Below are 24,934 nucleotides of genomic sequence, written 5' to 3' on the forward strand. Positions count from 1 at the left end.
CCCAGTTCCACCGTGAGCTGCGTGATTGGCACACTCATGTGGATCTTTAAAATGACTTGGTTGAGCACGTGTGGGAGCATATTGGCAACCGATAGATGTATTGGTTCATTTTATGTTCATTCAAGACAATTTCAATTTGGTTGTTAAACTATCTTTATTAAAGAGAATTTTGATTGGGTTGTAAAACTATTTTAATTTTCAAACAATTAATATTTGGACGTGCAAACTTGTTTTCATATGAAAATATGGGCATTTTAGGCCCTGGCGGACGAGATGGGGCAAATGGATGCGGCCGCGCGCTGGGCGCACGGCCACTGCTTTCCAGGACATGTCCGGACACGACCCATTGTCCTACCCAAACGAACAGAATCCGGACAAAATGGACGTCCGTTTGGGGTCGCATGGTGGAGTTGGCCTAACTCCTAACATGACCAAATTGGCCGGCGGTCTGCTCATGTGTGCCCGGTCCGTGGTCTGCACACAACCGCCTCTGCCTCGAGCACCCGACCCCAATATGAGGCTCCCAACGGTAATATCTCCGCGCCGTGCTGTGTTGCCGATCGACCGACCCCTCCTGTCCTGCTCCTGCCCACACGGTCCGGATCCAGTCCCAACCCACCACCGCCAGCTCCACTTCCCTTCGGTTTCTGCTGCTCGTCGAAGCCGTCTCCGGCAAGGACCTGGCCGGCGACACCGCCTCTTCCATGGCAGCCCGGCCACGGCCAGGCACGCCCTTTCCTCCCTCCCCGCGCTCTGGCCGTGGCCGGTCTGCTCCTCCTCTCTTCATCCGGGGCCCCGGGTCGTGCCTCTCATCTGGTTTGGATTTGCTCGTCCCCGATTCACCATCCGTTTAGGCTTAGAACAGCAGCGCCTCATTTGGTTTTTTCTCGTGCTCGGTTCGTCCATTTGGAATCGCGCCTGGTTTGATTTTGCTCGTCCTTGCCGTCGCCTGTTTGGGGTGATGGGGTCACGTCCGATTCGATTTTGCTCCTCCTCGCCTTGTCTGTGTAGAGTCGCTTCTGGTTCGATTTTGCTCATCCTCACCGCCGTCCGTGTATAGTCGCGCCTAATTCGATTTCGCTCGTCCTCGCCGTTGTCCTGATGCGCTTGCGTTTTCTAGGTCCGTCTCGCCTCGTCGGGGGTCTCCGTCTCATTTGCGAACTAGAAATTCTGTCTGCATGCGCTTGTGTTATCCGAACTAGCAATCCTGGGTTTCGTGTTCGCGTCGGTTGCAGGAACGCACGGGTCTGGTTTCGAAATTGGATTACGGCCGGAGACGGGGAGCGATGTTCGTTTATGGTGCTAGTTCAGACCGGTTCCTCCGTTCCGTCACCTGCATTGCTCTTGGTGATTTTCAGAACTGAAATGCATGCTCTCTTCTGTCAGTTCTTGTTGGCCCTCTGTCAATTCTTGAGTTCGAGGGTTCGTTAATTCTTGAGTTCTTGTTGTACCGGCTAGGCGTGTGTGCTCTCAATATAGATGTAGAGACGGGGTGATTCCTTACGCTTGTTCTGATGGTGTATACTGTTTATGTTCTTTCCAATTTGTTTCTTTTTATCATGCTTTGCTTGTGTGTTGCCATGTGGCCTGCTGCTTGACTAATTGAACACCTGTTGCTGCTACTGTTGGACAAGGTTGCTTCTTTTTTTCCTGATGTTGCTATTTCCATTGAAGTACTCATAGGAGTTATAGATGGTCTGCTGCTAGTTAGTTCCCCTTAGACTACATTCTAGATTGCATATCATAACTCGGGCATATAATTCTGTTGTGAGCATAACTCCAGAATTTATTTATTCATGAAAGCACGTTCATCACATGTTTTTTATCAATGTTGCTAACTTCTGTCACATCCGTTTCCTCAATTTCAACGAACCAATAATGTGGACATGTGTTGCTTGTTTTCTTGTGATGATGGTGATCCAATTGACTAGCCCAACTCTTATGCTCTGACATTTGTTTATCCCCGGTTAGTGTGCCTGAAAAATTATTGTTTGTCATGTTAAATTGTATGGCATCAACTCGGTATTGTGATTAATGACCTAGTATTTGTTTAGTGTACATAGTTGACTTCTTTTTTCTTAAATTTTTAGTGATATGCGTGTTTGTTATGTCTTATGTGGATATCATATTCTTTTTTTGTATTACTAATGTCCAGTCAATGAAAAATGCTTTTCTTGCTTTGCCTAGACTTTGTGACAATTAACTTATAGTACGATCATTGATCATTGAGCTTCTGACACCCTATTCCATAAAATTATGTGTTCGCTGTCTGGTTTTGAATTTGGATTACGAGGGCAGGGAGAGGCCAAAGCAATGTCAGTTTATCGTGTTTGTTCATATCGGTTCCTCGGTTCCGTCGCTGCATTGTTCGTCGGTGATTTCCAGACCTCAAACGCATGCGCCCTTGTGATACTCTGGTTTGGCTCGCTGGTCGTTATGGTTGTTCACCACGGTTGTTCTTATGTTCTTGAATCGCCCATCTCATAAGCAAAGATGGGGTGATTCATTATGGTTGTTCTGATGGTTGCTTATTTAGTGTTATTTCCAATTGAGTTCTTCTTGTCATGCTTTGCTTATGTTCCCAATGTCTGTCTTCCCATATATGGGAATGCGTTTAGGGGTGCAAACCGTGTAGGCCGTGGTGTGTATTGTACCAGCTACAGTGTGTTTTATACTATCTGATGTGGAAGGTATAAATATTGATATCACTTATGTGTTATTATACTTGATATGGTGTGTTTTATTCAAGTTATTAACCACATCTCTTACAAATTTTCCTTGAGATACATATTTATATGGCAGGAATGATTGTCTTGAAGAATAATCATTTATGCTAACTTGGTATTGGTAGTTCCTGGTCATAGGTAGCAGACCAGTACTTGTTTAGTGCAGATAACTGACTATTCTTTTTTCTGAACTTTTTTGTGATATGTGTGTTATGTGGATATCATATTCTAAAGCTTTTCTAAGTATTTAAGGTACAGACATGTGTATCTGGACATGTCACATTTGCTCTTTATTGTGTTGCTAAGGACACTGAAGGTTTGGCTGGGCCACTGCACGGGCTGGCTAATGAGGTACACTTGATTTTATGTATAGTTGATGTCTCTGCCACATCTAGTGTTTGCCAAATGGATCTCCTGGAACAAATTGTTCGTAATAAATGAACAAATTGTAGAACTTGTGGCTGTGCTATTTACTCCCTCCGTCTAGGTGAGTAAGTCATCTTAGGTTGTGCACCGTGACCAAGGAGAAGGAGAAAACGAGAGAACTTAATGTTCATTTGCTAATTAATAGCATTGCATGCAATGAACTAACCACTGCATGTCGTGTTTGGTAGTCTCAAGTCATTAAAAGCATGCACACCCCACATCTCTTATTGGTTGATATGTCAAGAAACAAGAAACGAGGTAGAATTTAATGCACCGCGCCTAAGTGTTTTGGGATTATTTGGTTTTCGTAAGATGACTTACACACCTAAACGGAGGGAGTACCAACTTGCTTTTGCACATGATGCTAAGAAGAAGAAAAACATACTGTCCTATTATTTTTAAAATGGTGTATTTACTATTTTGATGCGCATAAACTGAGAATTGTCACCATATACAGCAGGAAGTGTTGCTCTGGATCAAATCTGTAATGGAAGAGACTGGCAGTAACATTACAACCGACCAACTTAAAGAATATGTATAGAAGACACTTAAGAGTGGAAAGGTAGCTTATCTCAAACCGAGTTATATTTATTCAATTATCAAGCACTAATTATTGCTGAAGGACTATAGTTTTATAATACCTCATGATCTTGTCTATGAGTAGAGAAAATAATGCAATATAGGGATTACTGTTGCCACTCATTTCATGCTCACATGCTCACATGCTTCATGCATCATGTCCCTCATATGCACCGCATTTCAAAAATCTAAATAGCTTTGTCTTCTTTAGTATTACTATTTGGGAGTTCTTGTTGAAGTTGCAATTTATAATGTCTCATGGGATTAAACTCTGTTAAGCTACTGAAAACAGTCACTAAAATTAGCCATTAAGGAGTAGTATAATTTCTATTTATTGCAATCAAGTGGTCTTAGTCTTAACTATTCTTATATTTCTAGGTATTAGCTACCATCAAAGTAAATAAAGATAGAATAAGTGTGCAGAAAATACCTAGTGCCTGTTCGGTTTCTCTCCGCTCCGGCGACTCAGCTCCCGGAGCGGAGCAGGCTGTTGCAACTTTTTACGGAGCAACTCAAACCGAGCTCCGCAGCTCCGTGGAGCGGAGAGATTCCAAACAGGGCTCTAGTATTGAAAGATTATGTAGATCGGAGATGGTTAATATATACATGTGCAGAAAAATGTATAAACAATGCCTGCATCATGCTTGTCATCTTGTGAAAGAACTCATCCAGTGAATTTACTACTTCTAGTGTCTTCATGTAAATCTCATGGGGAAGGTTTATCTATAGATTTGTTTCACTACCACAAATAACTGACATAATATATATTTCTGTGGGCTTTGTAATTGCTCACTAATCCTCTTTGGTGACTTTGTGATTGACCTTGTTGTTGTTATGTAAAAAAGTCTTGCAACATTCTTGATCTATAACCGTGCTGGCTATCTATATGCAGGTTGTAGTGATTAGGGAAGCTTGCAGAACTGTATGAATTTGAACAACAATGGTCGAGAGCAGCACAAATGCTTAGTGGAATTGGCTTGGACTCAGAAATCAAGTACAAGCAAAGCTTTTGTCTCTCTTTACATGTCATTGGATATTCTGGGAAATCTGACCATCTTCTTAAAAACCAGGATGCTTGATGACACAAACAAATTATCCAAGTGTGTCCAGATTGCACGACTATATTTGGAGGTTAGTCCTGTTGGTTAGCCTTTGTCGTCATTGCATTGTCAGCTGGACTAATGTAGTTCTTCATTTTGTAGGATGATGACGCAGTGAATGCGGAAGCTTTTATCAACAAAGCCTCGTTTTTGGTCACAAACAGCAACCAGGAAGTTCTGAACTTACAATACAAGGTTTGTTGGTTCAGAACCAGTTTAATAATCTATATGTCTACAACTAAGGACAAAAATTTAGTTCCCTTGTATCTCTTGTAGGTCTGCTATGGGAGAATTTTAGATCTAAAAAGCTGCACTTCAATATTGTGTTATCTCTCAAATTGAGCAATGCCAAATTGGGGATGAGTAAGGCTTACTCCATTCAGTTGTAGATTTGTTTCTCTCGTGCAATTTACTCGTTTTTAATGTTCTATCTTGTATGGTTCTTTGTTGCCTTGCCGGTGTAGTGGTGCCTAATTTCTATTTTACACCCTTCAAATATTTCAATGTTTTGCTTACTGGATGTAATATATTACCCTACTTGATACTCATGTTTAAGTACTGCAGTGGTTATTAGCAAGTCGTGTTTGGAACTGATACCACCTCCATATTTTATTCTTAAAGATCTTGATGGAACATTGTTTCTATATTTTCTCAGATAGATTGATGAAAATGCTCTTGAGCATGCTCTTAGTGCTGCTGTAACATGCACAATATTGTAACTGATGAGAGGCAGCCACTGTTGCCAACTTGAAATTAGTTTACTCATTCAAGTTCTAGAATTTCTTTATAGCTTTCTGAGTTTACTTCGGTCTTCCATGTATTGGATTTCTCTTTGTGCCCCTATCTATGTTCGTTTCTTGTGTGCAAGTGCTCCATTCTATGTGTGTGACTGTGTGTGACTTGATGAATATGTGTGTGGCTTGACTCTCTGTGCGTGTGTGTGTAGTTTGACTTTGTGTGTGTGTGTATAGCTTGACTGTGTGTGGCTTGATGCCGAATATGTGTGTGGCTTGATGGTGAATATGTGTGTGGCTTGACTCTGTGTGAGACTGTGTGTGGCTTGATGCTGAATATGTGTGTGGCTTGACTCTGTGTGAGACTGTGTGTGGTTTGATGCTGAATATGTGTGTGGCTTGACTGTGTGTGTGTGTGTGTGTGTGATTTTGTGAAAATTGCATTTGTTTGACGGTGTGGCTTGTATGCTTTGCTGAATATTTGGTTGTATAACTTGTGTTTTATGTCACGACTGATTGCTTTGTTGTTTGTTGAATGTGAACAGACCTAGCACTATATTTTTTCTAAACTTTTTGTGATATCATATCCTTTTTTGTACTATTGCTGTCCAGGCAATTGAATAATGCTTTTCTCTAAGTATTTAAGGTACAAACATTTGGATCCGGACATGTCACATGGGCTCTTTATTGTGTTTTTAAGGACACTGATGGGTTTTGTTTGCATGCAACACAGGTATATTTACGTTCTTTACATTTTGCGATGTTGATGGCAAAATGTTTATTTAGTCAAATTTTGCTACTTATGGGTACTTTTGTTTTTAGATGTGTTGTATCCATAACTACCTATTGGCACCAGATATTTGTGCTCAAAATGCAGTATGGACCAACAAAATGGTCTCATTGCAAGGTCACTACCTGGACATATAGGCAAGCAATGTCAAGAGAGGTATTCTTTTGATTATTTTATTTTTGTGGTTCGCTTAAATGCATTTTCCCCTTTGTGCAATGAAGACAAACAGGGGAATGCTTGCTAATTCAGAAACACACTGGTTACATAAGGAGCTGATTCGTTATGAACCTGATTTTGAATTCATACATAACATCTTAGGTGGCATAATCATCTGAATCCAGAATACAGAGAGATGGTTGGACTACTGAGGAACATGCACGAATTAATACCCATCGGGTATATGAGAATAAATGGGCAAAAATAGCAGAAGTTGTTCCTAGAAGGTACTGCCTTGGTCCTCTTTGTTACCAGATTCCTAACATGAATGATGTTGCCCCTGCCAATTCCTCACTCTTTCCTGAACATCATATCGTGTATCAGGCATCTGAATATTGCAGGAATGGGGTACTTCCATTTATGTAACTTCTATTTGTTATCAGTTCTTCTCACCTATAGCTAAAGTCAAAGACGGTGAATTATTGGATTTGCAAGATACACAAAATCAGTAAGTTCATATCCTTCCAAATGGTCGGAGTATGAATTTTATACTGAATCCTTGGTTTCTTGACAACTTTGATATACACACAGGAATAATTACCTACGTTGTTATGATCATAAACTGATTTCCAAGTATTTTTGACTCATACGATGCTTATTACATCATAGGTCATCTTAATCTTCTTTTGTAAATATGACTGATGGTCCTGCTGATAACGTAAGCTACTTTTCTTGCTTCAAGAATAATAGAAACATCATTTACATTGTGAAACTCACATTTTAAGTTGCTCATGTCATTTCAGGCTATCCATCGGCTTGTAAGTCATGAGAGGCAACCACAGTTGCCAACTTGAAACATATAATTTTTTAGGTATGAATGGCTTACCTTAGCCAGAATTTCTATAAGAATACTTCTCATTTTATATGCCTTGCTTTCTCTAGTAAGTAGAACAAGAACACATTTAACATTTCTTTCTGTCCATAGGCCTACAAACTTGTGGGTAGTGATGAAGATAATCAGTTAATCAGCCTGTAACCAGCTTCCTTTTTTCAGGAATGAAGATCTGAATCACCCTCACCCCTCGAGAGAAATCAGTTTAGTCATTCAGGTTCTAGAATTTCTTTATAGATTTCTGAGTTTACTTCGGACTTGCATGTATTTGTGCCCCTATCTATGTCTGTTTCATTTTGTTTCTTGTGTGCAAGCGCTCCATTCTATGTGTGTCTGACTGTGTGTGGCTTGACTCTCTTGTGTGTGTGGCTTGACTGTGTGTGTGACTGTTGCATTTGACTGTGATGTGTGACTGTTTGTGTGACTGTGTGTGTGACTGTGTGAATATTGTGTATTTGATTGTGATGTGTGACCGTGTGAATATTGCATTTTGACTGTGGTTGTGTGTGTGTGTGTGTGTGTGTGTGTGTGTGTGATTGTGTGTGTGGCTTGTATGCTTTGTTGAATGATTGGTTGTTGTGGCGTAACACTGCCTTTGCCGGTCCCAAGCCCAGATGTGAAAGTGTGCAGGGAGCTGTAGTTACCTCCTTTGTATTGTTTGCCTTAGAAGTGTGGAAATTCATGGCTTAGGTTATTGTCCTAATCAAATAGTGAATCCTAACATAATGTAGGATTCAAGCTTCAAATGCATCCTTCCTTGCTATGAAAAATCTAGGCATGCCAGGAACTTCCTGATTCTATACCTAATATAATATTAACGGGAGGAAGATTTCATAGTTCTCAATAAGTCGTTTGCCAATCGTTAATACGACGTCTGTGGTTCGGTCTACCCGTGTCCAACCTTGCTACCTCTCCGATCCAACTGGAGTTTGTGCAAACCGTGTCTGGGCTTCCCGTGTCCGTCCCGCCCTCAAATCTTCCTTTTTTAGCCCTAAAAATATCTTCCTTTTTTTCTTCCTTCGCGTGACTCCTTCAGTTCTGCGCCCTGCCGATCCCCCTGATCTCACCTTCTGAACGCGCAGCCAACTCCACCTCCGCCTCCTTCGTGTGGCCAGCAGCGGCACACAACATGTACTTTTCACCAAGATTGTTGCACGGTAGGATCGACGGTGGCAGGTGAGTCTGCCGCCCAACAACGGTATGGCATGGCCTGAACCATGAGGAGTGTGGGGCTCAGCGACGTCTTTTGCTTTCTGATTATTGATTGATTTGTTCCTCGCAGTATTTTCAATCGCGTTTCATGATTTTATTTTTCAGTTTCGTAGCATAATGTGTGTTCCTCACAGGCTAGAAATGCAATTAACTCAATCATGTGAAATATGTAGTTATAGGCAGGTGTGTACAGTTAGGCTCAAGTTTCATAGTGCCAAACTCTAATCTTGATACGCCAATTGTGTCATTTATGTTGTGTGGCCAATTTGGCATCCAATGCATCCCATGCTTATCTTATTTATCTCACTCACTCATCAGAGCACCCTTTTTTGTGATATGTGTGTTTCATTATGTCTTACGTTGATATCATATCTATTATTGTATTACTGTTGTCCAGTCACTGGAATAATGCTTTTCTGAGTATTTAAGGTACAGACATGTGGATCTGGACATGTCATATTTGCTCTTTATTGTGTTGCTAAGGACACTGTTCCTACATCAGTGTCTAAACATGGCAAAGTTCCAACATCAACTCAATGATGCGGCGTATCTGCAATAGTTGGATATTTTCATCCAGCTCCAGTACCACAACAAGCATCACAGGTTTAGATGGGTCCTTCTTTGTATACTGGGCCACTCTTTGGAGCACTCTCTCGTTTCACCTGCAACATTTGGTGTTGGTAGTGTAGCTGAACCATTCCCTATAGACACAAACACTCTGTTCAATGTTGCAGAACGGTCGAGAAAGTAGGTCCTGTATAGTTCCATTTATTTCACTTGTTATCATCATAGCCGTTTAACTTTAGCTGATTCTTGTGCTCGGTCATGTACCAGCCTCCAGTACCTAACTGGCTTCAAGAAGAGCTCCTAAAGAAAAATCAACTCCATTGAGTGCTTCGGTGCAACATCTTGACTAATTCTGATTCCATGGAATCTGAAGATGCTGCAGAACCACCAAAAAGAGCTAACCAAACTGATAGTAGAAGCATTGGTTCAGCAAAATCAATCAAAGCTGATGAAGCTGATGAGGTGCTCTTCACTATTTTATTATTAATTATTAGTGTAGTACATATTATGGTAATAATCTGCCCTATTGTGATTCTCTTGCATTCAAAAATCTTCCCCTAATGATTTATTTCAGTACGAATAGTACCATGTCCAAGTTAACGGGTCTAAAGATAAATAGTATTGTGGCGAACTTTAAATAAATAATGATTTTTGGATAACTTTTGTAAATCAAGGTGAACTAATTTAATCATGATAGGAAGGTTGGGTTGTTAGACTGGGTGGGAGGTTAGTGCCTGGTGGCTTTGAGAAACTAAATAATTTACCTACTTCCGTCTTTTTTTAACGTTTATATAGTAATTTCTGAAGAACAGTGATTACATAATGGTGAGAGAAATGGCATGGCTAGGTGTCAATTTTTTTCCATATTTGATTTGTCAGTGAAGCAACCTGGATATTATTTACTTGAGACTTGAGGTTACTTGCCATACTGTATTATTGTACTGACGAATCTCCTAGTTCCTACAATAATTTTTCTGGAGCAGTGTCTTTTTTCATCTATACATATGTTCACTTCTTTTGGATCTGGTGGAAACATTGGATGCTAGTTACTGAATAGTTAATCCTTTTTAGATTAAAAAAATAGTTAATCCTTTTTGTTTTGTTCATATTGACTTGGATATTAACATGGCCCTCATTTCAAATCGATGAACTGGACTTGAATCATTTGCAGGATGAAGTTGAAGTGGCACGGATGGCAGCAATCAACAAGGAAATTAAACGTGTGTTGACAGAAGTTCTTCCGAAGGTTGTCATTGCATGGAGGTTGTTTACTTATGTAGCTAGGTTTTAACATGTACTTCTATTCTAAATTCAGCAAGACTGCCATTTCTTACTTTTGTACTTTTGTATTTTTGTCATTTCCAGGTTACTGATGATCTTTTTAGTGAGATTGCAAGCAAAGTTATGAATGAAGAGGATTCATGAGTTGGTGATCTTTTTGATGAGATTGCAAGCAAAGTTATGAACAAAGATGATTCATGATCTGAACGTGAGTGAATTATACTAAAACTTAGTGTAAATAGGAAATTACATTGTTGATTATCGCCTCTGTCTTGCAGCAAATGAGACCATTGGTGTCTCTAGCTCAAAGGAGACCACAACTAAAGTTGTAGTCCCTGCTAAGACAAACAATGCTAGCTCTGATGATATTGTGCTAAGTTCTCCTGAAGGTGCTCTTCTTGGTCTTACTAGTTATGATTCAGATGACGAGGATGATGGTGATGGTAAGGGTTTAATTCCAAATTTATCATCTAAAATTAAAGTTGGTGCAGCTCATCCTAAAGAAAGCAAGTTCTTGAACAACACAAAGCAAACATGGTTTCCTAAATTTATTTTCTAAAGAAGGAAGAGCTTATTATTAACCTGTCAGTGTACTAGAGTAGGGGTACCCTAATATCCCGAACTTGTGCACGGGCAGTTGCAGCACCCCGCGGCAAGGCTTGCCGGGTGACCGCCAAGGTCCCCCGTGGTTCCTTTGGAGCCATTCAAGAACAAAGTATTCAGGCCAAGGAGACGAGGCCCCGGCAAGAGGAGCTTGCCAGGAAGGCCAACCAAGGCATCTCAAGGAACTTGCCGCGACGTGCCACGCATCCCGGCGAGGCCCGGTGAGCGACAAGCTTCCGGACGCGACAAGACTACGACCTCGGTAAGGCGCTTGCCGCGGCAAGCTACCACTATGTACCCGCGCTCCAGCACATCCACCAACGTGTCGCCCTGGGGCCTTTCCAGGCGCGCGTGGCAAGAGGCTGTGCGGCCAGCGGTGCGCGGTGGCAAGCGACGCTGACAAGATTGCCATTGTGGCGAGCGGTGGCGTCCCTGACGGTCCCTTTTTGCACTATTTGGGCGACGCAGACGGGCATTTAATGCCTTTGTCCCCTGCCGTCAGGGTTAGGTATGATACACTGTACAGGTAGTTGTACCAATCGCAATTCCTTTTCCATTTTTACCCTTGTCTACGTTGCCACCTGTCGGAGACCCCTTTAGCATATAAAAGGAGGCCCATGCGCAATGTAGAGGGGGGTTCGGAGGCAGAAAAACACTCACGCTCGATCTCGTTAGCAGCTAGTGTGTATTGTAGCACTCAGCGCTGCCGAGCAAGAACTCAATATACTCAGACATGCAGCAGTAGGAGTGTTATCTCTCCGGAGAGCTCCGAAGCTGGGTAAACCGCTCGTGTGCTTCGCCTCGATCCGCTCTTCGTGCGATCTCCGCCCCCCGCCAAACCGAAAGGGGCTCGGTCCGCCGATCCCATAGGTGTTCGTGGATCAGTTTCCCCGACATCTTTGGCGCGCCAGGTAGGGGGCGTCGAGGTTGTGTGAACCTGATCCAGCGTTCACATGAGCTAGATCTTCATCTTGTTCATCGACATGCCGCCGAAGAAGAAGGCTTCGATGGCAGCTATTCCGTCCACGTCGATCCCACCACCACCGGAGCAAATGGGTGGTGGGGTAGACGCCGGCGGAAGAACGGGCATCGATGAGGGAGCTCACGGTGCAGCCAGGTCCAAGGACAAGGCTGCGCAGACCTCGGCGTCCGTACATGCACCGCGCCCATCTCAGGAGGCGCAGGACCGACAGCGTCATGGTATTCGCAGTGCCATACGTTCATTGGACCAAGATCGAGCTTGTGGATCTCGGGGTGCTCAAGACCAGCATGCACGCCAACATGTTGGCACGAGCGAGACACGGTCGCCTGGACGGGATACTACTCCTTCTAACATAGTTAGAAGTCCGAGCATATCCCGCTCCTCACACCGCTCGCCACTGCCGCCCACCACTCCAGCAGAAGCTTTGGCGCGAGCTCAAATGCTCCTGGATTACCCTCCAACGGCAGACAAGATCGATAAATGGAGGGCCACCATTCAGAGTCTCATCGGCTTCGCCAACGGCGACACTCCGCGGCAGCCGAGTACATCGCTGCCGCGGCAGGACTGCCAGGCACGAGCCGATGGCGACGAAACTGGTGGGGGTGCAACCACCATGCACTCTACACCCCGAAGGCCAAGATTGCCGACTCGCCGGATCCACCTCAACAGCGACTCCACCGCATCATCAGATCCACGAGCTCGTCGCGATCAGCGCCAAGTTCTTCACAAACGACAGCAAGAAGACGCTCGTACTCGCCTCGAGCGCCGAAGAGAAGCGCCGCGTCAATCGGACCAGCGCGCTGGGCCCTTCGTCGACATGCATGCACCAGGGGAACCAGGCAACTTGCCGTACGCGGTAGGTTGCCCTGCGTTCACTCGTGAGTTGCGGCGAGTCCAGTGGCCCAGCACGAAGAATTTCAAACTAGACGTACCAGAGAAGTACGACGGCAAGTCGCATCCGTCGGAGTTCCTCAGCATCTACACCATCGCGGTGCAAGCTGCCGGGGGGCAGGACGACAAGATCCTGGCCAACTACTTCCTGCTGGTGCTCAAGCCCAATGTCAGATCCTAGCTCATGCACTTGCCGGACAACTCCATATCCTCCTGGACAGACCTATGCCATCAGTTTGTCGGTGCCTTTACGGGCGGCCACAAGCCTCATGGCCAAGAGAGCGACCTTCATCTGCTCGCCCAGAAGGAAGGAGAGCCCCTGCGCAAGTACATTCAGAGATTCAGCCGCGCACAGCACAACATCCCAGATGTCCACCCTGCCGCAGTAATCAGCGCGTTCCATCAGAACATGTGAAACCGCAGGATGCGGGAGGAGATGGTGATGTGCAAGATCAGAGACGTCAGTGATCTATATTCCCTGGCCGACAAGTGTGCACGTGCTGAGGAAGGGAGGAAACTCCCGGAGAGAATACAGAAGCAGGAGGATCCGATAGTGAGGAGGCTGCCCCGGCAAAGAAAAACCGGCGGCGGAACAACAGGAAGAAGAAAGGCAAAGATGTGCTAGTCGCTGAGCAGTCTGGCAATGGAGGTGGCGCCAAGAAAGCCAAAGCTGGTAGCTCCGGCGAGGAGATTACCGCAGGCACCAACTACCAGGCTGTGGCGGTCACCGACAAGTAGGACGTCACCAACAAGCAGTACTGCAAGATCCACCGCACCAAGGGCCATGACCTCCAGAGCTGCAAGAAGGTCGAGCAGCTTGTCGAGCAGCAAAAGGCTGAATACGAGCGACGCGACAAGGAGAAGGCCCAGGAAGGTGCTAGAGGAGCCGACAAGAAACGCCCCGGCCGAGGAGGACGCCGCGGCAAGGCCAAGCAGCGGCAAGAAGACAAACCTCCCCGCGGCCGCGACAAGGATGAAGATGACGACGACGATGAAGATATGGATGATGACGAGACCAATGAGCAGGAGTTCCAGAAAGCCACAGAGGTCCTGTGCGTTGACGGCGGTGCTTCTCTGCATACTTCACACCGCCAGCTCAAGCAGTGGGTGCGGGAAGTCAATGCGGCAGAACCACCCGTCGAGTCACGCAAGCCTCTGAAATGGTCCAGCACGCCTATCGTCTTTGATATTGAGGACCACCCTGATCGCATAACTGCGGTCGGGTGCTTGCCGATGTTGGTTTCACCAACTATCCGCAACCTCAAGGTCACTAAGATGCTAGTTGACGGCGGGGCCGGCTTGAACCTGATCTCCTCCGCGGTGCTCCAGAAACTCCAGATCCCTGATGGCGAGCTCGAAGAGACCAGCACATTCCAAGGAATCAATCCGGGAAGGAGCAAGCCGAAGGGAAAGATCATGTTGCCTGTAACATTTGGCAGCGAGTTGAACTTCAGGACTGAGAGGGTCACTTTTGACGTTGCTGACTTTCCATTGCCTTACAATGGGATACTCGGCCGTCCAGCACTCACCAAATTCATGGCAGCCTCTCACTATGCATACAACATGCTGAAGATGCCAGGACCGATAAGTGTCATCTCTATCCCTGGCGACAAGAAGGATGCTCTTATCTGCGCCGACAAGATCTACCGAGAAGCAGCAGCCGCAACAGATCGCAAGTCACTTGCCGTTGAAGCTCCCGGGGCGAAGAAGCAGACCAAGTCCGGCAAGAGTTCTGATGCCCACTCCGGCAAGCGCACCTCTTCGAAGTGCTGCGCTACCGTCGAGGACGCACCATCGAGCTCCACCGGCAAGTGTAAGAAGACAATGGCAGCTCCACCAGAGACCAAGAAGGTGTCCGCCAAGGAGGATGGCACTGGTGGTACCTTCACCATCAGTGCCACTCTCGACCCTAAATAGGAAAGCGCGCTCGTTGCTTTCCTGCGGGCGAACGTCGACGTATTTGCGTGGCAACCGTCTGACATCCCCGGTGTTCCCAGGAAAGTAATCGAGCACCATCTTGCCGTCTGTCGTCATGCGCGGCCCGTCAAGCAGAAAGTCAGGAAACAGGCAGTGGAGCGCCAAGAATTCATCGCATAAGAAATCAAGAAATTGGAAGCAGCAAGCCTTGTCAGAGGAGTGCTCCATCCTACATGGTTGGCCAATCCTGTAGTCGTGCGCAAGGCAAACGGGAAATGGAGGCTTTGTATTGCCTTTACCGATGTCAATAAAGCTTGTCCCAAAGACCCATTTCCCTTGCCGCGCATCGACCAGATTGTTGACTCCACGGCCGGATGTGACTTGCTTTCATTTCTTGATGCTTACTCAGGATACCATCAGATCTTCATGGCAGAGGAGGATGAGGAGAAGACCGCATTCATCACCCCATGTGGCACATACTGTTTCGTACGGATGCCTTTCGGTTTAAAGAATGTTGGTTCAACATTTGCAAGGGTAGTCCATGACGCTTTTGAGCCGTAAATACACAGGAATGTGGAAGCCTACATGGATGACATAGTGGTCAAGAGCAAGGACAAGGCGACTCTGATTCAAGATTTAGACGAAACCTTTGCAAACCTGCGCAAGATCAACCTCAAGCTTAACCCCGAGAAGTGTGTGTTTGGAGTCCCCTCCGGCAAGCTTCTCGGGTTCTTCGTGTCTCAGCGGGGAATTGAAGCCAATCCCGACAAGATCAAGGCCATTGAGCAGATTGAAGCACCAAAACGCGTCAAGGATGTACGAAGACTTGCCGGTTGCGTAGCTGCTCTCAGCAGGCTTATCTCTAGGTCTGCTGAGCGCGCCCTGCCATTTTTCAAAATATTGAAAAAGGCAGGTCCAATGAAATGGACTCCGAAAGCGGAGGCTGCACTGCAGGACTTAAAGAGATACCTGTCCTCCACTCCAACACTTGTCGCGCCTAAGCCACAAGAGAAGTTGCTGCTATATATAGCGGCAACCAATCAAGTGGTTAGTGTTGCGTTAGTAGCGGAGAGGGAGGCGGATGATGAGCCAGCAACCACGGCAGATGCATCCAGCGACAAGCAGGGGACTTCACCGGCAAGCTCTGGTCCCGACAAAGATGGATCTGCGCAGGCGTGTGAGAAGATGCAGAAAAGAATGGTGCAGCGCCCAGTTTACTTTGTCAGTTCCCTTCTGCAGGGGGCTAGGTCAAGGTACTCTGGTGTGCAGAAATTGCTTTTCGGCCTTCTCATGGCCTCGAGAAAGCTGCGCCATTACTTCCAAGCACATGAGATCACAGTCGTCACTCGTTTTTCGCTGAAGAGGATACTGCAAAATCCAGAAGCAACAGGCAGGATTGTCGAGTGAGCACTGGAACTGTCAAGCTTTGGCCTCAAGTTTGAGAGCACTTCAACTATCCAAAGCAGAGCATTGGCGGAGTTCATAGCAGAGTGGACGCCAACACAAGATGAAGAAATTCCAGAAACGAGCATTCCCATCAAGGAAGCAAGCAAAGAGTGGCTGATGTACTTTGATGGTGCCTTCTTGCTGCAAGGCACCGGTGCGGGCGTGCTACTTGTTGAACCCACCGGAGAGCACCTCAAGTACGTAGTCCAGATGCACTTTCCCAAGCAGCAAGCAACGAACAATACCGCAGAGTATGAAGGTTTGCTTGCCGGTCTCAGGATTGCAGCAGACCTTGGGATCAAGAAACTCATTGTCAGGGGTGACTCACAGCTTGTCGTCCGCCAAGTGAACAAGAATTATCAGAGTCCGTTGATGGAAGCTTACGTTGATGAAATGAGAAAGCTAGAAGAGCACTTTGACGACCTACAGATGGAACATGTTCCAAGAGCTCAGAACGACATTGCCGATGGCCTGTCGAAGTGCGCCGCACTTAAGTTACCTGTGGAACCAGGGATCTTTGTGTTCAAACTGACTCAACCGTCTGTAATGCCATCAACTGGACAGAGCAAGAAGAGGAAGTTGATTTCTGGTGACTATTTTCCGGCAGAGCTCCCCGAAGCCGCCGCCAAGAAGGTCCTCAAGATCAACACCAAGGGTGCTGAGGAGCAGTCTGCTCCGGCAAGCCCTAGGGTTTGTTCCGTTGAAGCAAACGCTCCCTACAAGTTTTGCTCCGGCAAGCTTGTCGGGGAACGTCAAGCTCCAGCAGAGCCGCAGGTTCTCGCCGTAGAAGCGGATGTTCCCGCAGCAGCAGATGTGCCTTTAGTCCTTGTTGTCGAGCCGCGAGCTCCAGCATGGGCACAGCAGATTGTCCGTTTCCTTCAGACAGGAGAACTTCCCGAAGAGCAAGAAGAAGCGGAAAGAGTAGCCCGGCAGTCAGGTATGTACCTGTTTGTCGACAACACACTGTACAGAAGAAGACGGACAAAAGCTGTTGGCAGAGATACATGGAGGCATATGTGGTCACCACATTGGCGCAAGAGCACTTGCCGGCAAAGCATTCCGGCAAGGCTTCTTTTGGCCGACAGTCCTCCAGGATGCAACTGCACAAGTAACCAAGTGTGAAGCGTGCCAGTTCCATTCCAAGCAGATACACCAGCCAGCTCAAGCTCTCCAGACGATCCCTTTATCCTGGCCATTTTTGGTCTGGGGGCTCGACATCTCGGCCCCTTTCCCCGAGCTGTCGGGGGCTTTGAGTACTTTTACGTTGCAATCGACAAGTTCACGAAGTGGCCGGAAGTGGAGGCAGTGAGGAAGGTGAGAGCACAGTCAGCAGTCAAGTTCTTCAGGTCGATTGTTTGCCGCTTCGGGATCCCTAACAGAATCATCACCGACAACGGCACGCAATTCACGAGCCGCACCTTCATGCTGTACGTCCAAGATCTTGGCGCCAAGGTCTGCTTCGTTTTTGTTGCTCATCCGAGAAGTAACGGTCAAGCGAAGAGGGCGAATGCTGAAGTGCTGCGCGGGCTCAAGACCAGGACTTTCGACAGGCTGCGCAAGTGCGGAAAGAACTGGATTGAGGAGCTGCTGGTGGTTCTTTGGTCGATCAGGACGACGCCAAATCGAGCCACTGGCCAGACACCTTTCGCTCTAGTTTATGGAGCAAAGGCAGTTCTCCCCATGGAACTCGTATGCGGGTCACCTGGAGTGCTCGCTTATGATGAGCTTGAGCAAGAGCAGCTGCGACAAGATGACGCGCTGCTCCTTGAGGAGGACCGTCTTCAGGCCGTTGTACGAGCTGCTCGATACCAGCAAGCTTTGCACCGCTACCATAGCCGCAAAGTTAATGCCAGAAGTCTCGAGGAAGGCGACCTTGTTCTTTGGCGCGTTCAGTCCGCCAAGAATTCCAACAAGTTGACGCCGAAGTGGGAAGGCCCTTACCGGGTGAAACGAGTCACTAGGCCTGGCGCTGTCCGCCTTGAGACCGAAGATGGCATTCCGGTGAGCAACTCCTGGAACATTGAGCATCTTCGTAAGTTTTACCCGTAGGGTGCGGTTGCCGGAACCTGTTCCGGCAACCACCTTTTGTACAAGTCTTGTCGATGTTGCATATAATCCTTTGTACGAAGCCGGGCGAAGACCCCGTGCATAAGTAAAGCTCATGTGCTCCGCACATCTTGTCAATTTCATGCTTTCTACTTTTTTTGCATGTGTTATCTGACACTTTGTGCAGCGCCTACCCCCGGTAAGCAATAAGGAGCCGTAAGGCTCCATATCTTTATTTTCTCTTCTTTCTCTTTCTCAAAGAAAGGAAGAATCCCTCGCCCACAAGTTTGCCGGGGGGAAAGGAGAAGATAATGGTGTGGACCAAGCATCGTTCGAGGAAGTTTCGCCTTACCGGGAAGCAAACGACAGAAAAGCTAAGTTGCTAAAGTTTGAGCAATCAGTTTTAATTTTTTTTAAGTTATCTTCCTCGAACGACCGTGCTTTGTATGGGAAACCTGTGCGCGGAGGAACCAACTCGTAGCTAGTTGCGCCCTTACTTTGTTTCGAGTCCGCTCAACAACTTAAGTGAGCTGCGACTAGTTGCGACAAGGTTCCTTGTCGGTAGCGGCACCGCCAGCAGGCTGCTGACGTCCCGCACTAAGCACTCGCAGCTAAGGTGCCTGCGCCGACAAGTTCCCTAAAAGCGTAGGGCAAAAACATACAAAGGAAGGAATCAAGTAAAGGAAATAACATAGCAATCACTACCCAAAATAGAGTCATATTACAAGATAGCTTGTCGCAGCTCTAACAGATTGTTCTCATAACATGACCAGCAGCGACAAGAAAAAGAGGAAACGGGCGGCCTAATCTACGCGATCGCCCTCAACCCTCTTGATCCCGCTCACCTTGTCCACAATGGGTGCGACAAGGGCCTTGAGCGCTTCCAGATCAGCATCTAGCGGCAAGGTCCTGAGGACGTTGGTGAGGTTGAGGCCTGGGTTGCGGAAGGCCACCTTCACCAGCACCTTTTGAAGAGCTCTCGCGCAGATCTTGCGCGACTCATCGGCCAGCTGCTTTGGGATCTTCTCCCGGAGTCGCTGGAGGGTCGTCGCCACGCCTTTGAAGAACAAGCTGAGCTTGGCGCTGGGTTGGAGGTGCTCATCGGAGGAATACCCGAGATCCTCCATCCCCAGTTGCGCCAGCTCCCTGTCGATGACTGCGGCAACATCCACGAGACCCTCGGTCCAGTGCTCCACATTCTCCCTAAAAGTGTTCTGGGCAGCAGCAGCATTCGCCAGCAGCGCCTCGTCGGCCTTGATCTTCTCCTTCAAGGCCACCTCCTGCTCCCTGGCGCCGTCCAACGTCTTGGTCAAAGTAGTCAGCTTCAACTCAAGATCTGCGTTGGAGTCCTTGGCGGTGCTAAGCTCCTTGCTCCTCTCGGCGAGACGACCCTGCAGCTCGCCATGGGTGTAGGCGTCCTTCTCGCGCTCACGCTTGAGCGCAGCAAGCTCCTCGCCGCTCACCTTGAGATCGGCCTCCAGCTGCGCCACCTTCGTCTCCAGCTCCTTCTTGGTGGCCTCGGCAGCGGCGGCGGCATCCTCTGCTTCCTTGAGAGCCCCGCCGAATGTTTGCTCGCACGCGGCAAGCTCCTCCTCGTGGCTGTCAAGGTTAACCTTCCGCTGCATCAACTCGCCTTCCTGCGCAGACAGCTTCTCGACAGCAAGCCGCTGTTGCTCTTCAACTTCAGCCTTCTCGAGGAGGAAGGCTTTCTGCTCCTCGGCGAGTTGTTCCCGCTCCTTTGCCAGGGACCCGAGAGCTTCCTGGTTGAGGCCCCGGAGCTCCTCCGTGCGCTTCTCGATGTCCACTCCCGCCTTTGCGACAAGCGCTTCTCGGGATACCAGCTTGGCCTGTCGGGCGCGGTACAGCGACAACAGCCTCCGCAACAGCTGCTCCTCCTCAGGCTCGCCGCTGCTACTGCTCGGCGCGTCGACCAGCGTCAGCCCAGTGGAGGCGAGCAACTCTTCATCAAAGATTTCTCCTTTGATCGGCGCCCTGGAGCTCGATGTCCAGGGGAGCTTGATGAAGACGCCATCGCCGGCCTTCAAATAGGCGTCGGGCTGGGGCTCTTCGGAGCCTGACGCTGCAGCAGCGGCGGAGGGATCGGCGGTTGGTGTAGCGCCTGACGCTCCTGCGGCCTTGGGGCCGTCAGTGCGATCGCCGGACCCCTCGCCAGCTTCTGCGGCGGCAGCTTTGGCGGCCTCTTCACCAGCGGGATCATCAGCGCCGGCCTCTTCTTCGGTGGCAGCGGCGTCGTTGGTATTGCCACGCGCGTTCTCACCGTCGGCGACCTCGGTTTCCATCGGCTCCGTGGCAGATGGATCTGACGACCAGAAAAGGGAGAAAAGTCAAGCAAATATTCAAAAATAAAATCAGAAGAAGAAGAACCCAAGGGAGGTTTTCAAACAAGAGGATTACCTGTACTAGGATCTACAGCCGTGGTCTCCGCCACCGAGGGGTCGCTGGTGCTGTCCCTTGCCGGAGAACTGTCCCTTGCCGGAGACTTCTCCCTTACCAGAAAATTCTCCCTTGCCGGAGAATGCTCCCTTGCCGGGGAATCCTCCCTTGGTGGTGTAGTCGAAGCAGAGGGCATATCGGGAGCGGCTTTCGGGCACTCCTGGTGAGACTGCTCTGCTCCTACGCAAACCAATAGTCAGATGTCAGCAAAGAAAGAGCACCCATGCACGCCTAACAGCAGGAAGTAAACCATATACTTACGCTGGGGGCTGCGCTGGGGGCTGCTTTTGGGAATAGTTGCCGGGTCCGGCAAGGTGGTCTCGGACACACGCCCTGCTGTCGCGGTGGGTTCGTCCTCGATGACAATCACCGGGACCTTGGCTCTCTTCGCCGCTCTCTGGGCCAGAGTCCTGAAAAGGAATGGGTTCGGAGTAAAGCAAATCAGATACAAGACAAAACAGCAAGAATTGAAGAACTACAAGTACAGCAAAGAATCTTACTCTTCCTCTTCCTCGTCGGAGCTGAGCGCGGAGAGGTCGAAGTCCGGCCCACCTTCGGCGCGACAAGGCGAAGGAGTAGGTTCCCTTAGCCGCTTGGCGGGAGCAGAAGCGGTGGTCCGGGAGGGCCCCGCTCCAGTTGCCGCAGCGGCGTGAGGTGCTCCTGCGGTAACAGTGCTTGCCACGGTGGAGCGCATCATGAGGCGCGGCGGCTGTTGACCCGTCTGCCGCCCCGCTATGTCCACGGCCTTGCGGAGACGCCTTCTTGGTGGAGCTGGGGGCTCCGCTTGCGGTGAGCTGTCTGAAGGTGAGAAAGAGGAGGAGTCGATCTTCAACGAGTCGCTCGCGCCCTCAGCGGGCTCGCTCGACTCAGCTTCAGGCCCGGCAAGCTCCTCTCGCTCGGCAAGGCTTGCCGCCTCTGCTGCCTCTGCCTCCTCCACGGTGAATCCAAACTCGCCCGCGGCAGCTGCCGCCGCCGCCTCTTCCAGCCTAGTGGCGATGCGCTGCATCTCCGCATCGGTGGTGTCGCGAGTAAGGCTCTTCTGTTCATCGGAGCGGACCGGCACTTCTACCAAGCCGTCAAAGAACTCCTGCACGACGTCGTCTGCAGGCTCTTGCCAAGTTGGGACAATTCCATGCGAATCGCACAGCGGCATCATTGCACGGATGCGGTCGAGTGAGGAGTTGTTGCACAGCGGAACGACACCCCTCGGCAACATGAACGCTTCGGGATGTTGAGGATCACGCTTGAACAGTTCCAGGAGCATCGCGTCTAGTTCCAGGACAGTGAAGTTGAAGTTGAGGCCCGGGCGCAGCCTCATGATATCCGCCGCATTCTGGAACTCCCAGGCGGGTCTCCTCCTCTCCTGCAGGGGGGCGATGCAACGGCGAAGAAAATCTGTGCCAACGGCGCCTACGGTGAGCCCGGCAAGCCTGAGGCGTAGGATCCGGGTGACGGCAATCTTCAGCCTATCGTCTTTCGGGGCCACGTTGCTCCAATCGTTGCCGTGTGCTACTGGGGCTTGGCACAGGGCGGTAAGTGGTTGCGGGTTCTCCTCGACAATCCAACACCAGTCTGCTCTCCATTCATCCCACTTGCTGCGGAGCTCTCCCTCCAGATAAGCTTCCTTCTTGCCAGTTCTCGAGATCCAGGCGATTCCGCCGGATAAAGGCTCCCCTCTCTCAACTCGGGGCATAAAGAAGTGGCGAAAAAGAGCTACATTTGGATAGACTCCGACAAAGTTTTCGCAGAGATGTGCAAAAACTGCCATGGTCAGAACGGCGTTGGGGGTGAAGTCAAGGAGGCGGAACCCGTAGGTGTTCATAATGTCACAGAAAAACTCAAAGAAAGGCGGGCAGAGCCCGCAGTAGAAGAACAACGCGAAGAAGGGATATCCATTCGGAGCCAGTTCCGAAGCGGCAGCTGAGAGTACCTTCGTGCGCGGATGCGCTCGCGTCTCCGTCGACCAAAAGAGGTAGTAATACTCCCTTAGCTCCTTCGCGGCGAGCTGAGGGGGGAAGGTTGCCCGCTCCTTTCGCAGCGCCGCGAGCTGCTGCGCCTCGGCCGACTTCACAACCTTCCCGGCTTTTGGAGCCATGGCGGAGGTGGTGAGAGAGATCAACGGCGTTAGTGGAGCCGGTGGCAATGGGGGGCGGAGCGCTGCTCTCTTTCAGCTTTGGGAAGAAGGGGGGAGCGGCGGAGGTTTGTGAGATTGGAATAGCAACCGGCGAGATGGGCGAACTGCCCCTGTTTCCCCTGCTTATAAAGAGGGAGGGGGCGGACTTTCCGTCTTTCCGAATAAAGAAACCACCCACGATCTCTCCCACGACGCCGCATTCGACGCGTGCCGTTCAAGGAGGGCGCGGTGGATACAGAGTGAGATAAGGCGTAACGCAGGCCGCGCGTGCCCGTGCCCTGTTTTGGGCCAGGCCCAACAGCGCTCGGCACCGTGTGTGGCCCAGGCCCGGGGGCTCCTGTCGGTGTACTAGAGTAGGGGTACCCTAGTATCCCTAACTTGTGCACGGGCAGTTGCAGCACCCCGCGGCAAGGCTTGCCGGGTGACCGCCAAGGTCCCCCGTGGTTCCTTTGGAGCCATTCAAAAACAAAGTATTCAGGCCAAGGAGACGAGGCCCCGGCAAGACGAGCTTGCCGGGAAGGCCAACCAAGGCATCTCAAGGAACTTGCCGCGACGTGCCACGTGTCCCGGCGAGGCCCGGTGAGCGACAAGCTTCCGGACGCGACAAGACTACGACCGCGGCAAGGCGCTTGCCGCGGCAAGCTACCACTCTGTACCCGCGCTCCAGCACATCCACCAACGTGTCGCCCTGGGGCCTTTCCAGGCGCGCGTGGCAAGAGGCTGTGCGGCCAGCGGTGCGCGGTGGCAAGCGACGCTGACAAGATTGCCATCATGGCGAGCGGTGGCGTCCCTGACGGTCCCTTTTTGCACTATTTGGGCGACGTAGACGGGCATTTAATGCCTTTGTCCCCTGCCGTCAGGGTTAGGCATGATACACTGTACAGGTAGTTGTACCAACCGCAATTCCTTTTCCATTTTTACCCTTGTCTACGTTGCCACCTGTCGGAGACCCCTTTAGCATATAAAAGGAGGCCCATGCGCAACGTAGAGGGGGTTTTGGAGGCAGAAAAACACTCACGCTCGGTCTCGTTAGCAGCTAGTGTGTACTATAGCACTCAGCGCTCCCGAGCAAGAACTCAATATACTCAGACATGCAGCAGTAGGAGTGTTATCTCTCCGGAGAGCTCCGAAGCTGGGTAAACCGCTCGTGTGCTTCGCCTCGATCCGCTCTTCATGCGATCTCCGCCCCCCGCCGAACCGAAAGGGGCTCGGTCCGCCGGTCCCATAGGTGTTCGTGGATCAGTTTCCCCGACATAACTTTCTGAGTATACTTCGGTTTTGCATGTATTAGCTTTCTATTTTTGCCCCTATCTATGTCTGTTTCTCACAGTTTCATGTGTGCACGCGCTCCATTGTGTTTGTGTGTGTGACTATGTGTGTGATGTGCCCCTATCTATGCCTGTTTCTCTCTGTTCATTAATTCTTGTGTGCAAGTGCTACATTGTGTGTGTGTGTGACTCTGTGTGATATCTGTTTCTTTGTCTTTCTTGTGTGCAAGCACTTGATTGTGTGTGTGTGCTTGTGTTACTATGTGTGTATTGCTTGATGGTGTGGCATGAATGATTGGTGTTATATAACTTGTAATTTTGGCCCTATCCATGTCTGTTTCTTTCCATTTATTGTGTGCACGCGCTTCATTTTGTTTGTGTGTGTGACTGTGTGGGTGATGTGCCCCTATCTATGCCTGTTTTCTGTCTGTTTCTTGTGTGCAAGTGCTACATTGTGTGTGTGTGTGACGTGCCCGTATCTATGTATGTTTCTTTGTCTTTCTTGTGTGCAAGCGCTTGATTGTGTGTGTGCTTGTGTGACTGTGTGTGTATTGCATTTGCTTGATAGTGTGGCATGTATGCTTTGCTGAATGATTGGTGTTGTATAGCTTGTGTGTTTGTATTGTTGTGGTTTAACACTGCCTTTGCCGGTCCCAAGCCCATATGCGAAAATGTGGAGGGAGCTGCAGTTTACCTCCTTTGTATTGTTTGCCTTAGAAGTATGGATATA

At 48.9% G+C, this 24,934-nt stretch overlaps 1 long non-coding RNA gene across 9 annotated transcripts; it reads left to right on the forward strand.

Annotated features, from left to right (window-relative positions):
• The first annotated feature begins 558 nt into the window (after positions 1 to 558).
• LOC123046290 (uncharacterized) lies at positions 559 to 23,595 on the forward strand. 9 transcript variants are annotated; one of them, XR_006422105.1, is made up of 17 exons: positions 559 to 3,077; positions 3,610 to 3,714; positions 4,624 to 4,725; positions 4,802 to 4,862; positions 4,934 to 5,026; positions 5,108 to 6,298; positions 6,388 to 6,511; positions 6,674 to 6,798; positions 6,896 to 7,019; positions 7,181 to 7,229; positions 7,315 to 7,382; positions 7,566 to 9,362; positions 9,450 to 9,644; positions 10,354 to 10,445; positions 10,548 to 10,671; positions 10,742 to 10,906; positions 11,101 to 11,172. It is a non-coding gene; the product is annotated as an uncharacterized lncRNA (long non-coding RNA). The 9 variants fall into 9 exon arrangements; XR_006422104.1 differs by lacking the exon at positions 11,101 to 11,172 and adding an exon at positions 23,329 to 23,595 and having other exon boundaries at positions 10,548 to 10,906; XR_006422108.1 differs by having other exon boundaries at positions 10,354 to 10,428; positions 10,742 to 11,198.
• Positions 23,596 to 24,934: the final 1,339 nt, after the last annotated feature.

The sequence above is a fragment of the Triticum aestivum genome, chromosome 2B (assembly GCF_018294505.1).
Source record: "Triticum aestivum cultivar Chinese Spring chromosome 2B, IWGSC CS RefSeq v2.1, whole genome shotgun sequence".
In the NCBI taxonomy this organism is placed as follows: Eukaryota; Viridiplantae; Streptophyta; class Magnoliopsida; order Poales; family Poaceae; genus Triticum; species Triticum aestivum.